Source organism: Sus scrofa, chromosome 7, assembly GCF_054392235.1.
Source record: "Sus scrofa isolate SSC_HxYL_T2T_F1_AM1 chromosome 7, Sscrofa_HxYL_maternal_Yorkshire_Landrace_v2.0, whole genome shotgun sequence".
Lineage (NCBI taxonomy): Eukaryota > Metazoa > Chordata > Mammalia > Artiodactyla > Suidae > Sus > Sus scrofa.
In genome coordinates, this window is record NC_139389.1 from 65,344,162 (window position 1) to 65,362,815 (window position 18,654).

An 18,654-nucleotide genomic window follows, 5' to 3' on the forward strand; every position below is an offset into this window, starting at 1 on the left:
GCAGAGGGGGACGCAGTCTGTAAATGCTTAATCAATGGTTGCTGAACGGCAGTTATGAAAAAGAAAGTTGATAAAGGTACTTAAGACTTTAACCGTGAAAACACAGAGAGTCAATTTCTCTGGTGTGATCCCAGGATAAAATTCTCCATTCCCGTTATTGTGTTTGCCTAGTGGAACAGTTCTTCATTGGCACTGAGATTCATGATGAAGGAATGAAATTCAGTTTTTTCAAGACCAAAAGACATGTTCACTTTGAGCCTTCCTAATAACCATCGAGGAACTAAGCCCTCCACGCATATTCCTTTTTAATGTAAAGCCTTTGCATACTGATATTTCTCAACTCAAAAGAAAGTACACCATACTTCAAGCTAAGCAGATGCATCAATTGATGCAATCTGTCCAGAGAGAAACAAAGCAGCGGCACTGCTGTTCTTGTAGACCTTTCCACAATGGGAGAGAACTGGGTCAACGCTGCAAAAGTGGAGGGGAAAAGGACTGAGTGAAAGCAGACCATCTTAATGTATACATCTATGCCTCAAAAACAAAACAAAACAAACTCAAAGGCTTTTATGCAGTGCCAACAACATGGATGTGACCTCTTGAAAAACTGAAGACACAGGCTCTAATAGACATTAAGCTGGAAAAACAAGCCAATTTCAGGAAGATAAAGGCTATACAGAGCCAAATTTTTACTAATGTATTACTGAAAAATGAAGTTCTAATTTATCATCTGAGGCTTTTCTAGGAAATAAAGCAAAACAAGCAATATCTACTGTGAAATTTAAAAACTTACAAGTCTCTCCCTGGAGTTAAGGAGAGTTCTGGTTATGTGCACTTCTGGACCACAGATCCAGCAAACCATTTTTGGACTGTCTTCCATAGAGCACGGTCAAATGTTCAGTATTCTCCTCACTTCTTTTTCATCCCCTACCTCAACTCCTATTCATGGCATTATCTCTCCCCTACCTCAGGGCCGCCCCATTCTCTCTGTTTGCAAGCTCCTCAGGAGTGGTAGTTGACCCATCTCTGTGGTCCAGCACTGGCATAGTACAGGGATGGCAAATACCCAAAGGATGAGTGACTGAACAAAAGGAAGAACAGATGAAAAGATTTTTCTCAAAAAGCAAAAACATCCTATGAGACAATTTAACACAATACAGGGGCCTGTGAGTGTAAGGAGGAGGAACATCTCGCACTGGATCCTGGTCCTTAACAGAGAGCATATGAACAAGTCTTCCATGTCTCTGCACATAAAGGCGTATGGGACAATCCTCTGATATCTTGTAACTTTTTTACCTCAGGGGGACAGAAAGGGAAAGTCAAAACTGGTTCAACGACGAGCTGCCCAAATCTTAAAATCAAGGGAACGAACCAGCTTAAGTACTCTTTATTCAAGTGAAAAATGGAGATCGTTTTCACACAATAATCCAGGTAGACTTAAAAGATGCAGAGAGCCTCCCATATCCTCCTCTTCTCTATTCCTGCCACTCTAGTTTCTTGTGCCAAGCACATGGTACTTCCTGTACACTGCTCTCTTTACATTCCTGGATGTCTTAATGCCACAATGAGGCAGGATGCTCCTCAAATACACGGTCATATACTTGTTCCTATCCCTCTCAGTGTCTAGAAAAGAGCAAGCATACTAAAAATGCCTAACCATAACTATTCCCTCCATCCAACTGTCCCCTTCTCAACATGTAATGTTCAAACGTCATCTCTCAATCCTTTAAGACCCAGATGAAACGCTGCTTCACTCATAAAGCCTTTTCTGATCCCCTCAACTAAAGTCAAAGGTCTCCGTATTTAACCGTATGTCTCTTGTGGCCCTTATCACTTTCGACACTATCCCAGAGTTATTTGTGTTCAAGCACTAAACTATGCAGCCTAAACTCTCTTACTTCTCTGTTCTCAAGAGAGGCCAAGCACAGGATACGTGCACTCTAGACATGAAGCAAAGTTTATTAGATGACTGAAAAGACCTCATCTAGAAAAGTGAACTAGGTACTTTTCCTTTTTTCTTTTACCCCTTTTCTAAATACTCTGCATTCAGACAGAAATTATGAAATTAGAACTTTCATAAAGAGTTTTATCCTTCTGATTTGAGTGAGAAAAAAATACTTCTAAGAAGAACTCTGTGGCTTTACATGTGTACCTGACATAACACCTTAATAGCTTTGCCTGCCTCTGTTCTCTCCCACTGTGAGACTGACAATTGACTAATAGGATTAGAGGCTCCATTCTAATAACCTAGCTTAGCTAAAGGGCAGCAAAAAAATGACAGCTTCAATCTGAATTACATGGCCTAGGCATCCATTCAATTATTAACTAGAGTAACTGTTATTACCTCTCCCAATTAAAGGAGAGGCAGCTGTTAATCTTTGGTGGCCTGCAAAGGCTGGTGGCCTTTGTACTTGACTTCTCAATAGACAGTAATTACATTCTTTGTGATCATAGAGGAAGGCCTTCCAAGCCTTTGAGACAGAGGTGGCAGATGGGGAAGACTGTTTGCATGTTCATTAGCAGGATAGGCTAGATTTGTTTGGAGCATCTGGTGGCACCTTAAGACCTGTTTAGAGATAATACAAGTAGGTTTTGGCAAGTCCATAAATTTAGAATTCAGTAGCCCAATTTATAGAGATAAGAAGATTCTGGAGTGTATTTTTTTATGGTTGTTTTTCCCATATGGAAAAACTTTCCTTACACTTAAAGGACATTATCTCTAAGCATCTACCTTCTTCACTGGTTATTGTCACCTTAAAAGAAGCAAGCATGTGTACTGATATTCTGTGTTCTGTTACATGACTTTTCTAGGCTCTGTAATGTTGGCTTCTTCATATTCCCATAATCTACATAAACGTTTGGCTTGGCCTTTTTACACTCATTCTTAAAAGAATCTGTTTCTGGGGTCAAGAATATCACAAGTAAACTGCGAAGTTGTGCCAAAACTAGTAAAATCATAACCTATGGTTTGAAGGTTTAGGTAATAAGGTAAGTGGGGCTGAGAGGCTGGAAAAGCTTTCTCAAGATGAGAGGAACAATTCCTTTGTGATGCTAATCAGAACGTGGACCCTTTGGAAGGCTCTCCCTGAGGGAGGTGAACTGTGCCACGTTTGACCTGTTTGGACTAAGTGAGATGAGGGCAGGATGGGTGAGAGGGGGTGGTGCAGGAACTAAAGGCTGAAAGCAGAATACAAGACCTGAGTGCTCTTGTTCTTCTTCTTTATGTTATGAGATAGATGAGCAAAGATTAGCGTATAGAGTTTATTACTGCAATCCAACAAAACTCACAATAAACTTATTTTGATCTTCCCTCATCCTCAGGCTCCATAAAGCTGCCAAGCAAAAGGCACTAGGCCAGGCCCAGCACTCATAGCCACAGTGAGAAACAGACTTAACATAGACAAATGCAACACTGTGAGGTAAGTGCTATAATGTGGGGATGTACAAAGCTGTATGCACACAGAGGAAACAGTTTCTTTGACTAGTTCTTAGACACAATGGGAGTCAATGTGAACAGTTTTCTGAGTTATCATGCTATCAAACTAAAAGACAAAGGATTCAAAGTCCTACATATGAGGTTCCTTACTCAACTTTACTCTCGCACCATTCCCAGCTTCCAGGCTACCCACTGCTTTACGGCAGAAGTTGAGGAGTCTTACCACAGCAGTTCTCTGTTTTCCTTGTTCTTGCATCTTAAGTGTTCTTGGAGGCTTTAAAGTAGGGAAACAAAAGAAACTCAGGACCATGAGACTGAGGAGAATCTGTCTGGGGCAAAGAATGATATAGACAAGAGCCAGTAATAAGGACAAACTCCTTTAGGTCCAGCGGCTCACAGGGAGCAGGACCTTAGAGCCCAGAGGTGTTTGTCCATTGAGATGGCAAAGAAACAGAGAGGAGTGTTCTGAGGTGCTCTCTTCTTACTCCATTGTAACACTTGTCTTTGACTGATTTTTCTATTATTTACTTATAAACCAGATCATACTGATTATATATTGAATCACAAGGTAGACTCCCTGACAGCTGGAATTATGTTTATATAGGGGCTAGCAAAAAGTAGGTATTCAATAAACAGTTGCTGAATATAAAAGTATGGTCAAATTTCAGGGCTCTAACATCAGCCATTCTCCTAGTAGGAAAATAAACCCATGAATCTATGAGAAAGAAAAGGCTTAGAAACACTCTTGTGCCTGGGGAAGTCAAGGCAAGGATGCAGGTAGGCTAGAAACTGTGGCTGGTAAGGCAAGGCAGGCCATGGTGCTAGGCTTGCCTGAAGGAGATAAGCCCAGAGAGGAGAGCCCAGGAATGTTAAGGCCAATTGTAGGGGCTTTGCCAGTCAGCTTGGCTTGTACCTTGCCCCTACTCATTTGGCATTCATTTTTTTTTTCCTTTTCTTTTCTTTTTGTTTGTCCTATTCCAAGGAAGATAGTGACCCAGACCCTTTTATATCCTTAAGAAGGAAGGGGGAGAACAATTTAAAGAATGAAAACAAACCTAAGGAGGAAACAGTAACCTAAATTTTACTTTTCTCTGAGTGCCACACTGGAGGGCTGAAAATGACAATTCAAGGGCTTACCATGCGGCAGGCCCTAGGCTGTTATCTCAGTCTTCAAAACATGCTGGTATAATGAATGGGATGATGACGAGGTAGGAATACTCAGTCCACTATACAGCTAAGAAAACCAACCATCAAACTCCTAGAAGAAAACATAGGCAAAACACTCTCTGACATCAACATCATGAATATTTTCTCAGGTCAGTCTCCCAAAGCAATAGAAATTAGAGCAAAAATAAACCCATGGGACCTCATCAAACTGAAAAGCTTTTGCACAGCAAAGGAAACCCAAAAGAAAACAAAAAGACAACTTTCAGAATGGGAGAAAACAGTTTCAAATGAAGCAACGGACAAGGGCTTAATCTCTAGAATATATAAACAACTTATACAACTCAACAGCAAAAAAGCCAATCGATCAATGGAAAAATGGGCAAAAGACCTGAATAGACATTTCTCCAAGGAAGACATACAGATGGCCAGCAAACACATGAAAAAATGCTCAACATCGCTGATTATAAGAGAAATGCAAATCAAAACTACCATGAGATACCACCTCACACCAGTCAGAATGGCCATCATTCATAAGTCCACAAATAACAAGTGCTGGAGGGGCTGTGGAGAAAAGGGAACCCTCCTGCACTGTTGGTGGGAATGTAAACTGGTACAGCCACTGTGGAGAACAGTTTGGAGATACCTTAGAAATCTATACATAGAACTTTCATATGACCCCATAATCCCACTCTTGGGCATATATCCAGACAAAACTCTACTTAAAAGAGACACATGCACCTGCACTATTCACAATAGCCAGGACATGGAAACAACCCAAATGTCCATCGACAGATGATTGGATTCGGAAGATGTGGTATATTATACACAATGGAATACTACTCAGCCATGAAAAAGAATGGCATCATGCCGTTTGCAGCAACATGGATGGAACTAGAGAATCTCATCCTGAGTGAAATGAGCCAGAAAGACAAAGGCAAATACCATATGACATCACTTATAACTGGAATCTAATATCCAGCACAAATGAACCTTTCCACAGAAAAGAAAATCATGGATTTGGAAAACAGACTTGTGGCTGCCTGATGGGAGAGGGAGGGAGTGGGAGGGATCGGGAGCTTGGGCTTATCAGACACAACTTAGAATAGATTTACAAGGAGATCCTGCTGAGTAGCATTGAGAACTATGTCTAGATACTCATGTTGCAACAGAACAAAGGGTGGGGGAAAAAAAATGTAATGTATACATGTAAGGATAACTTGATCCCCTTGCTGTACAGTGGGAAAATTGAAAAAAAAAAGAAGAAAGAAAAAAAAAGAAAACCAACCTTAATGAGTCAGTTACTTGCTTTAATTTTTACATTTAGTAAGTAGCAGAGCTGGGGATTGAGACTAAGTTCATCCGACTTTCAAGTGTACGATGGGAATAAACTAAGAAAGTTGTGGGAAAATCTAGTGTGTGACTATATAAGAATGTGCTTGATTTTTGGCAGGCTTATGACTAAATATCCCAATTTTGTAAAATCTTGGACTTGATACTATTTTACAATTTCAAAGAATATTTTATTTTATAATAATTTTAGACTGAAGAGTTACAAGTACAGTAGAGAATTCCTATATGCCTTAATTGAGGCTTCCCTCATATTAACATTGCACACAACCCTGGTACACTTATCAAAACTAAGAAATTAAGTTAAAACCATACTACTAATTAAGCTATAGCCTTATTTAGATTTCCCCTAGTTTTTCTACTGATGACCTTTCTCCTGTTCCAAGATCAAATCTAGAATACCACATTGCATTTAGCTTAATGTTATTGTGAAGACAAGGGGAAGTTACTTATAGCATTCTAGAGGGGGTATCCTCAGCTTTCCTACATTAGCATTCACCAGCAACTAAAATTAAAAAAAAAAAAATTCTTGAAGTAATCCAGACTCAGAGAATGTAAAGGAATGCCAAGTTTGACTATTATATGTAAATAGAAAAGGAAATGAGAGCTAACTAGATTCTAAGGGACTGAAATATGAGTAGTTCTTTTAACGGGTGGTGCAGTTCTTGAGATTTTCAGGAAATGGGAAGAAATGTGCACACAGCAGGGGGGAAGCAGGCTTTGGGTGAGGAGGGAGGGAATGTGGGACCAGGGTTAGAAGAGATTCCAGGTGGCCCAGGACAGGCTTTCCTTGAAGCTCTAGTCCTAACTGGCCTTCAATACTTTTTCAGGTAGGACCATCTTTCAAAACCCTTTCCCTCCTGAATGTCAGTGAAATCCAGCAAAGTCTTCCAAATTTAGCACGATACTGCTTCAAAGTCTTCAGAACATGCCTTTTCCACTGTGCCCCAAATATGATATTTACTGCAAGATTTTTTTTCAAGAAACAGCTAGGCTAAAAACCTTGTGATAGGGCACTAGGAAAACCAGGTACAGTTGATTTTACAAATGATCCTGCTAGGAAGCACTGGACTGGCTTGATTTGGAGCAGAGGAAATGACAGGTGTGGGGAATAGCTAGTGACAGGCAATGTTTTCTCAGATGGATTATCTGGAGTTTCCACTCTGGTTTAGCCCCTTCTGTTCTTCAGCATCTAAAGTACATAGGGAAAACAGAGGAGACAAAAACAGTGCTAGATCTGCTATTTAGGAGATTATCCGATACAAAGTATGACAAGGAAGAAGGCAAAAATGAGCAGACTTTAAAATTTTAGACTTCAAGATGATCACTGTTACTTTATACCTTGGTCATGGATAAAAATTGCTAACCAACGCAGAGCTTCTGTTCTCCATTAAAATGTTGCAAACAAGACCTTCTTATGTAAAGAACAGTATGAAAGACTTTTTTCAGAATATGTGGTCTTTCTTCTTGATTTTGCTAAATCAAACATGATCAGATGTTTGCAGAAGAGTTAATGCTCCCCCACTGAATTGTAACATTAGAGATGTTCTATGCTACTGCTTTTAGCTAGTGAGAATAAGATAAGACCTTTACTAAACGTGAACCAAACTGCTTAAAGTCTGCTTATTTGTTAAGGCAAACAAAACTCAGAGGACTCATTAAGTCTGGAGAACACTAGACCATTACAGAATCTTATTTCTTTATAAAATAGGGAAATACGAATCTCTTTCCCTTTACGAGAAATACTCAAGTTCATTTGAAGAGATTGTTAGTGTGAAGTCTGAAACAGGTTTTAGTTATAAGTCAGTATGCAAGACCACATCCTCCCAATATGAAGAAGTACAGTTACATGTAAAAAGAATGTAAAGATCCTAAAAAGAGTCCTTACCTTCTAGAGCATTCATGTATAAACATTAAAAGGCATACAACACCAGGAGGTCTTTTTAGCAGGGACAGGGAGAGATAGGGATTTGAGAAAGATAAGCAGAAATGAGGTTTTAGACTGTGACTTTCTTCCTCCCCCATCTCCTTCCCTTCCTCTCTCTCTCTTTCTCTCTCTTTTGCTTCTTTTCTTTTTTACAATAGTGGTTATTGGAGTCCCCCTCATGGCTCAGCAGTAATAAACCTGACGTATCCATGAGGATGCGCATTTGATCCCTGGCCTCTCTCAGGGGTTAAGGATCCTGTGTTGCCATGAGCAGTGGTGTATGTCACAGACGTGGCTCAGATCTGGTGTGGCTGTGGCACAGGCAGCAGTTAGCTACACCTCCAATTTGACCCCTAGCCTGGGTACTTCCATATGCTGTGAAGGCGGCCCTAAAAAGACCAAAAAGGAGGAAAAAAAAAAAAAAAGAACAGAAGTTATTTATTCAGAGTTAGCTAGAGCAGAGAGTCAGCCACCAACACTTGCATTTGGCAGAGACTCAAAGTCAGGCAGAGGGATGAGAAAGCTTTATAATGAAAAAAGGAGAAGGCTTCAAGTATGCACTCTTTGGAGGCTAATGACATGGGGAAGCTAGAGGTGGGTTAACTAGAAATGGGCATCTTATGTGATGGTTTGATGAGTATACTCATCTTGTTTTAGTTGGTTCTGAGTGAAAAGCAGGATCAAAAAATAGTGAAGCTGGCGGTCAGTGATCAACTTCTGACTATTCTAGGCTAATTAGCTTCAGAGGTTGTAGTTTGGCTTCAGTTCACTGGTTGCTGGAGAGATTGTAAGTCATTGTTCTGTTGTTACATACGGGCTGGCTATTCTCTATTTGTATATTCAGTTTCTTAGACAATCTGAACATAGAAAATCCAGAGAAATGTACAAAAAAGATCTAAAAATAATGAACTTAAATTAGTAAGCTCTCATGATATAAGGCCAATTCAAAAAATTTTAATTCTATAGGCAAATCCATAGAGATAAGTAGATTAATTGTTGCCAGGGGCTGGGGAGGGGGAAATGGGGAGTGACTACTAATGGGTATGGAGTTGCTTTCTTGGGGTAATGAGGATGCTATGGAATTAGATAGTGGTGATGATTATACAACCTTGTTAACTATATTAAAACCACTGAATTATATACTTAAAAAAGGTGAATTTTATGGTATGTGAATTAGACACATACTGCATCTTTACTGCTTAGAACCTGTTAGGATGGCCTCTGGATTAATTCTGCCACAGTTTGAACCCCAACTCTTTCGCTTATTAGGCATAACATCAGGCAAGTTACTTATCCTCTTGATGCCTCAGTGTTCTTATAAATGAGGGCACATAATACCCACCTCAAAAGGTTATTAAGAGGATTAAATAAACTGATCTGCATAAATGTTAATAATTACCATCATCTTCTTTAGCTAAGTACCTACCATAATGTCATCAATGAATATTAGTTTTTACCTGTTGAGGATTCTTGCCTTTTCTAGACTTCACATTTCACTTCCAGTTCATTCAATGCTAAGTCATACCCCTAAGAGTAGCCCCTTAATGTTCTTGAGGGTACATATCCTGGGATCTTTCTGATATCTCAAATTTTCACTACAGTATGATTTCTGTCACAAATATCTTTATTTTAGGTAAGAGTCTACCTTCTTACTCCATCAGTCTCAGCTTCAATATTACTTCCTCAAAAGAGCCTTGTCTGACCTCTAAGTTGTGTTTAGTTTTTCTACTACTTCCATGAACAACTCTGTATTTTCTTAATCATTTCCTCAAAAAGTCTCACTCTTTATTGTAATTAACTGTTTGTTAATAAGGGCAGGGCCTATATCTGTCTTAATTACTGCTGTTTCCCATGTGCTTGGCACGTAAACAATTGACCTACATTTGTTAAGCATGTGCACACATGTACCGGCCACTCTTCTATGTACTGTCTTGCAAGCACTGTCTCATATAATACAACAATAGTATGAGGTTTATACAACTGCTATTCCCATTTACATGGAGAAAGTAAAGCTCAGAGAGGATAAGGTAACTTGTTTAATATTATGTAACTAGTAAGGGCTTATCTAGGAATCAAATCCAGGTATGTCTGATTCTAAAATCTGAGCTTTAACCATCATACTATATTGCCTGTCTGCATAGTGTGCACTGAAAACCAAAACTGTTTCATTGATCTAAAATGTCTGTGAGATGAGAGCAACGATACAGATTTAACCCCAGAAGGCTTCCCTAGACAAGAAGATAGCATTATAGACATAATAAAGTATAATTTCTAGATAAGGGATGGCTCTATATTGTTCTTAAGAAAAAGGCTTTGACTTTTTCTTGACTTGAGCCATTACTCAAGTAGGTAAGAATAAATGGTAAGAGGCATAAAAAGAGTTATAAAAAAACTAAGAATTTTAGGTTAAGAAGGAACGTAGAAATGATCTAATTCCCTTATAAGCTAAACACATTAGATCAGGCAAAGATAAGCCACAGACTTTTTTTTTTTTTTTTTTTTTTTTGTCTTTTTAGGGCTGCACCTGCGGCACATGGACGTTCTCAGGCTAGGGGTTGAATCAGAGCTCTAGCTCCTGGCCTATACCAGTCACAGCAATGTGGGAACTGAGCCACATCTGTGACCTACACCACAGCTCACGGCAATGCCAGATCCTTAACCTACTGAGTGAGGCCAGGGATTGAACCCACATCCTCATGGATACTAGCCAGGTTTGTTACTGTTGAGCCACGATAGCAACTTCCCATAGAATATTTTAAAGTGACCATTTTGGGTATTTTGGCAAATGTTATGTGCTCTTTATAATCATACTAGATTTTTATGGTATATCTTAGAAATTGTCTTGGATTCATATATGAACGAGCTTGTTAAATCAATTCAGCAAACTATCTAGTACTCAGAATATATAAAGAAGTATAATTGGTACTTTAGAAAACCAAATCTAGGGATAGCAAAAAATAAAATTTAAGGATAACTAATGTCTGTATTTTAGATTTTGTATTCAAGAAATAAATGATGTAAATTACCTATAGGTTTTTTTTTTTAAATAAAAATATTTTCCAACTTTCTATGGTCCTTGACATAAGTATAATAAACTTGGGATACGTAAATGAAAGCAAACACAATAAAACAATGAGTCATTGTTGCAACTCTTCAAGATGACACCAAATTTTCCCCCTGAATAGACTGACTTTGTGAGGTAATTCCCATAACTCCGTCCTGGTACCACCGAATCTGCCAAGTTGGCCATTTCTGTGAAGTAAGCTATTTGGCCCAGACAAGCATGTGTCTTGAATGTTTAGGCATTTGTTTGCCTTAAGGCAAGGACTGGACTAGAAGAGAAGCCAACAAAAACCATTCAATTTATCTGAACAAACATTTACTGCCGGCCAACTATGTGCCTGGTGCTTGCTAAGTGGCAGAAATACAGAAGCACAGAGGATCAGGACCTGCCTTCAAGAACCTCACATTCACTGAGAAAGAAAGATTTGAAAAAAGGTTAATGCAACATAATGTGATAAGTCCTGTGTATGAAGAAGGTACAGGGTACACCTTGGGCTTACATAGTAGGTACGTAACCTGTTTGAGTAAAGATCAGAAGAAGGACAAGGAGTACTTCTAAAGGAGGAGACACTAGAGTTGAACCTCAAAAGACAAAAAGCCAACCAGCTAAAAGTATCTGTTTGTGGGGTGAGGGTAGATGTGTGAGTGTAGGGGTTGGGGAGGGCAGAGAGAAGCAAATGCATTTAGTGGGAAAGAACTAGGTGTTCCAGGGGATGACATGTATGGAGATGAAAGGATGCGAGACCCATTCAAGGGACAATAAGCCACTGAAAATGGTTAAGAGTGAAACATGTGATGGGGGAAACATTGAGAAATGATGACAGAGGAGTAGGAAGAGAATAAATTTTGCAAGGGACCTTATATTCAAAGATATAGAGCCTGAATCTTCTTCTAAAGCAACAGAGAGCTGCCAAAACGCACCCAGATTTTCACTTTTGAAAGTATGCTCTGGTAGGCATACGGAGGATAGACTGGAGAGGGTTAAGCCAAAAAAACAAAGAACTCGAATAGGAGAAATGATTAGGGACCCAGCATTATCACTGAAAATTCAAATAGAGAGGCAGGGTGGCTGGCTAAAAACTATATTTACTAGTAAAAGCAACAGGCTTGGCTCCTGATTAAATATGGGGAAAGAGGAGTCAACTTACCAATCATCTATGTATAAGGCAAAAAGGATTACAAACTGGTCTGACACAGGATCAGAGTCTCCTCCATGAAAAAGCTTAGAATTCAGTCAGGTAAATGAATCTAATGATTTTCAAGGTAATCCCTACATTCTAAATGAGTATGTGGCAGTCATAAGACCCAGGGCTCAGGCAAGGCAGGAGAGGGAAAGCTCTCATGACTCCGTTCATACTGCCAAGTGAAAAACACTTTTAGGAGTTCCCGTCATGGCGAAGCTGAAAAGAATCTGAGTAGGAACCACGAGGTTGCGGGTTGGATCCCTGGCTTCACTCAGTGGGTTAAGGATCTGGCATTGCCACGAGCTGTGGTGTAGGTTGCAGATACGGCCCTGTTTCTGCATTGCTGTGGCTGTGGAGTAGGCTGGCAGCTGTAGCTCCGATTAGAGCCCTAGCCGGGGAACCTCCATATGCTGCAAGTGCAGCCCTAAAAACCAAAAAAAAAAAAAAAAAAAAAAAAAGAAAGAAAGAAAGAAAGAAAAAGAAAACCACAATTTTAAAAAACCATTTTAACTTTTAAATATATAACTCTGGTTAAGTTAAATAGTGGCTCAAATTGGGCATTTGTACGTAGGACTGAAAATTGGACAGATTTTACATTTTTCATTAATTAGCCATCATTGTTTAAAAATAATAATTCCACAGACAAGATAAAGGAATAAAATATGGAGGAGGAGGGGAAGGAAGAAACAGAAGATATACTGCTTTTTCTAGGAAATTCAAGTTTTCCTCCAACAGATGTCATATATTGGTTGTCATGAATCTGAACCAAAAAGACCACTTTTCCTTCTCCTTAATTTGAACTTATAAGAATTCCTGTGACATCACCATATAGGTGCCATTGTTCTCTAAAGGTTTGGTAGATAATGGTTTGGCATCTCTTCTTTGAACATGGCTGCATGTGCCATATCACAGGCCACTATAATCTGAACCAAAGCACAGAGTGTGGAACAGTGTGAATATGGAATAGTTCAAAGAGGAGACAAGAATCTAATAATGATTTATGTATGATCTTGTGTTCTTGTTTTCCAAACCGAAGCCAGTATATCCATAAGCTCAGAAGCAGTTCATATAAGCTTTGTCAGCCATTAGCTACTCAGACATGATTTTTGTCTTCTCAGAATGTGCATTTTATTAAGTAAACCTATTTCTGACAAGTCATCTTTTTCTAATCTGCTGAGAAATACACTTTTCATATTTCAGATGGCCTCTGAGTGGCACTGCCTAACTGTCAGTAGATTTTTGTCAGACTTATGCAGTTATGCTCTGCTCCCCACTTTTTAAAAGAACAATTCAACTTAATATGAAGAACTAAGGCTATTTCAAGGTAAACTGGAAGGTCAAAATTTTTAAGTTAAATTTTCTATACGAGCTTAAACACCTTATACAGTGGTCTGAATATATTTACCTGAATATACGAGTGTAAATCTGGTAAATTTACCTATACATTACAAATTTCACTTTAAAAATTAATTTTTATAATCCTAAAATCTAACATAGTACCCAGTACTGAGTAGGTAAATGAATGTACATTTTTGTACTAATAAATTACCTCCCAGTCTACAAAGAAATAAATCAGACGACTGCAATCCCTAAACATATGAAATTCCAAAGTGCACAAGGTGTAGAGGAGAATCACATTCTATACAGATTGCTCTGTCCAATAAACATTATACCAGAGTTTAAAGTTGCAATGTACGATATAAGCATACAATGCCTACATTATAACTAATCAGAAATATTCCTTTTTAAAAGACAGAGGTAGAGCTCCAGCACTGCCAGTGGTCCGTGTAGATTTACAGGTTCCAGGCGATTTTACATTCCCAACTTTTACTCCTCCCGTTCTGGGTAGCAACGTGGTAGACAGGAATACCTTCCTGCAGTTGTGTGTCTGGGTCCCATCACCCTCTTCTTTTTGCTCCTCCAGCCTGTCCAATAATTTTTATAAAGAAATCTTTGTTTTAACTACCCTTGTTTTTGACATACCTAGAATAGTCATTCCTGACAGGACACTGTCCAAGACATTAACACATGTAGCACTTTAGTACTCTCTTACTGCCCACTGTTGCTTCACATTTTCATTAATTTACTCGACAAACATTTGCCACGCAACTATTAATATTCTTATATTAGGTGCTGGGGACAGATAAGACAGACATATCCATACTTTTATGGAGTTTACAGTCTAGCATTCCAATCTGGTATAATTAGTTCCTTTTTCACAAATACATAAGGATTAAAAACTCAGTGAAAGTAAGATCATGAAGTACTACTCGATTCTTACTGGGAATGCTGTACTCAGAAAGGACCTCTAAAATTAAATTTATTGCTTTAAGTTAACCAGACTACAAAAGTAATTTTGGTTAGTTAATAAATCACAGTGATAAGAGAAGTCAGCCCTTCATAGGTATACTTTAGTAATCCATTCCTATCTCTGATGTTACAATTAGGTGGCACAAGAACATACACATGATAAAACTTACGCAAAGTGTATACAAAGGGTACAGAAAAGGTACACAAAGCATATACAAAGACATCAGAGAAGCTGCAGAAATGCATCACAGATTTACCTAAATCCTCACTGGAATTAGACAAAGAAATTTATTAAATTTGTTTCTATGGAACTTGAAGATAGTAGACAAATCCAAAACTTCCTCTATAAAATGGACTCAGCCAGTCTAATGTGTCCCCAGACACTAGGCTACCAATTTGTTTATGACTGATCTTGACTATCATGCTGTTAATGTATTATTCATAAGTACATTATGCATTTTATTGCTTGTCTGCAGAGATTTTAATTCAGAAAATGCTCCATGCCAGCAAGAATTTAGTCTAAATGACAGATAAAAAATCGTTTCATGTGTTCCTGACAAGTGATTTACATAAAATTTCTATTAGTCAAAACACACTATTAGTGTATAACATAACTTGCCATTCACATGGGCTTTTCTATTCTAAAAAATCCAAAATGCTTTGGGACTGACTTTAATTTTCTTATAAATGTCTAAATTTATGATTAAAGAACAATTTATGTCAAGAACTATAGAGTGAATACACATAATCTAAACTATAAGAGAGAAATACATTAACCTAGTATGACTTACTCTAATTTCAATTTGGTGGAGAGATACCTCTTTAATTACTGTATAGTAACTTATTCACTGGTAGTGAGTCAATTAAAATACTGCTGCTTTCAGTTCTGTCAATAAAGCAATAGTTGCTCCTCAAACAGCATACTAATTTTTAAAGTTTTATACTTGAAAGGAAAAAATAAAATGATAATATTCAAATTACTAAATTTGGAGCTCATTTAAACAAATAACTTGTAGTATGGTGTGAAAACTGGGCCCTGGAGAGAAATAGATGGTTGAAATACACACACTCACACACACATACAATGTGAACCATTGATTTTTATACTAAACAGGGAAAAAATAAATATTTCAATCATAAATGCAAATGTTAACAAAATGCAAAGGGAGATGGGGGAGATTAGAGAGTGATGACTAAAGGGTGCAGAGTTTCTTTCAGGGTGAAGAAAATGTCCTAAAATTAATTACATTGATTAATTCAACTCCTGAATATACTAAAAAACAGTAACTACACTAAAAAACAGTTAAGTGGGTGAATTGTATGTTATAAGAATTATATCTCAGTAAAGTAGTTAAAATGTTAACAAAAACGTTTAATTAAAAACCACACTTTATTGGAGTCCTGATGTGGTGCAATGGATAAAAATCCAACTCCAGTGGCTCCGGTCACTGAACAGCTGTGGGTTTGATTCCCAGCCCTGGACAGTGGATAAAAGGATCTGCCATTGCCACAGCTGCAGCATAGGTCGCAGCTGCAGGACAGATTCAATCTCTGGCCTGGGAATTTCCATATGGTGCAGGTGCAGCCATGAAAAACAAAAAATCTCCAGAATTTATTGAAATATTGGCTTTGTAAACATTTACAGCAACTCCAGAATAAACTGATTAGCCTAATTCTCGTGCAGTATTAACATCTTTAACAAAAGCAGCACATTGCTTTAAGTAAACATGCATAAAATTCAAATTGTAACAATACTTTTATAGGAGTATTTTCTACTTTACTAAAGTTTCAGACTCAGTTGACAAGGCTGGAGAAAATCTTAAGTAAGAGATCAGAAATATATATTTGCATAAAGTGAGGAAAACTCAGAATGAGACAAAAGTCTCTGATTCTTGGTTCTGATACAAACTGATACTTTTTTTTTTCTTTCTCTCTCTTACAGAAACTAGAAGTACCAAGTTACTGGCTTCTAGGACAGTCACTGATCACCCTTAATGGGATCTGATAGAGCCAACTAATAATCAACAGAGAGATTCAGAATCTGTGTGCTTCAGAAAAGTGATAATATAAACAACCTTAAGGACCTGAATTCTGTGAGAACTAAACTACAGTCAAGATCACATTCATTCATTCAATAAACATTTTGGGGGTATCCATCCAATGCTAGCTAGTACTGAGGTGGGAAGTACTATGTTAGGAAGACAAACATTTTACCCTAATTCCATGGTAGATGCTATAACATAAGTATATTCATAGAAGGCTTTGGGAACACAGAAAAAAGAAAAATTGCTGCTTATTTTTTAAAAATAAAATACGTGCTTTACACATGCAAAATAACAATTATAGCATACTATGTATGCTGGAGAGAATGATATACTTTCTACTTCGACGTCTTAGTAAAAAAAAAAAAAAGCACGTAAATCAGCTAACAAAAATCCTAATTGTTGTGAGGTGATGAGGTTAGATTCATCTAACCTCTCCCACCTTAGTTACCTTACATATGCCATCAATTCTTGACTCAAAAGACTGAAATGACTGCGAGGATTTAAATAAGGCTCTTATATAAGTAAGACTTCAACTATGGGTTGAAGTTCCTTCAAAACATCAACACAATCAGCTTTACATGAATCTTTCTTATGTTAATGGCTCAATTATCCAAAGAGAAATTTTACTTATTTTACCAGCAAATCTATAAAATTTTCACAGCTTTGTAAGACAACATGCGGTAACATACTCCTAAAAAATGGTTTGCTATTACAGTAAGAAACCAAAAAAAACCTCACAAAACTCAGATGCACGAAATGACCATACATGTGATATCTGTGTGCTGTGTGTATAGACTGTGTTGATCTACCCTGTGGAGGACAGACAGCCATGGTTTGGGTCCAGGAGTAGACTAGCATCTGTAAGAGGAGATAAAAAGTCAGAACAACAGTCATAAGCTAAGGCAAAACTGGTACTTTATCCTAAGAAAGGTACAGACAAAGTGTTTCAGCATTCAAAGAAGAGGAAGATCATTATTCTTCGGGGAAATATTTTCACTTGGATTACTAGGCTTTTATGGATGATTCCATTAGAAACAAGACCAACATATATCTAAGTAAATATTTTATTTATTTATTTATTTGTCTTTTTGCTATTTCTTTGGCCGCTCTCGTGGCATATGGAGATTCCCAGGCTAGGGGTTGAATTGGAGCTGTAGCCACTGGCCTACACCAGAGCCACAGCAACACGGGATCCAAGCCGCGTCTGCAACCTACACCACAGCCCACGACAACGCCAGATCGTCAACCCACTGAGCAAGGGCAGGGACCGAACCCGCAACCCCATGGTTCCTAGTCAGATTCGTTAACCACTGCGCCACGACGGGAACTCCTTTTTTTTTTTTTTAAGTAAATATTTTAAAATATAGTCACTTATTATTTACGTCTTATTGCATTGTTACTTTTGCTTCCGTATTATTTTTGATACTCAGAAAATGAGGACAGTCCCACATTCTGCTGAGGAATGTTCATTCTGTACTTGTGGGGATAGTTAAGACAATTTCAACAGCTTCTGGAGTCTTGTATAATTCATGCAGAGACTTACCAATACATAAGAGTGTTATCTATGGAATGAAAAGAGAACTCTAACCTAATCTTGAAAGATCTCAGGAATAAACATGAATGCTTTTGCCAACTCTAGGTTTACATGAAGGGAAGATCTTCTGAGACCTAGACTATTCAAATAATCCATCATAGAACCCTTAAGCTATGAAAAATTAAACATATTTATTGCTCCATATTAATAATGATTCAGCTAACATACAGTCGTAAGGTAGAAATTGTTTTTTGGTAAAGTTGGATTTTCTATGCATACTTAAAAAATTGGTATCCCTTAACCAGATGCCTATTTTAATTAACAACTATTAGAATTTTACCCTGTTAATGATTTTCAAGGCTAGATCAAGTAGTTTTATATTTGCCTTAGGAAATCAATGGATTCCTCATCTATGATTTATCTGATTTTGAATCCTGGTTCTAGAATACAAACTTAGGACATTATTCCTGTGCAGCAATTTTGATTCATAAGAATAATAATTTATTGGAAATATTTATTCTCCTCCCAATTTTACCATTTATCTCATAAAGTCCTTTGCATACTTTAACTCCCAATTACATATCCTTCTCCTGTCTTGTTCTCATGAACTAAAGGGTTATTCTTCCTTTTTCCTTTAAAAA

General features: G+C 37.8%; 1 protein-coding gene across 7 annotated transcripts in view; it reads right to left on the minus strand.

Moving 5' to 3' along the window:
* Window positions 1–18,654, minus strand: part of SCAPER (S-phase cyclin A associated protein in the ER) — a 428,719-nt gene that overhangs the window by 172,044 nt on the left and 238,021 nt on the right. The gene's annotated exons all lie outside the window — the stretch shown is intronic.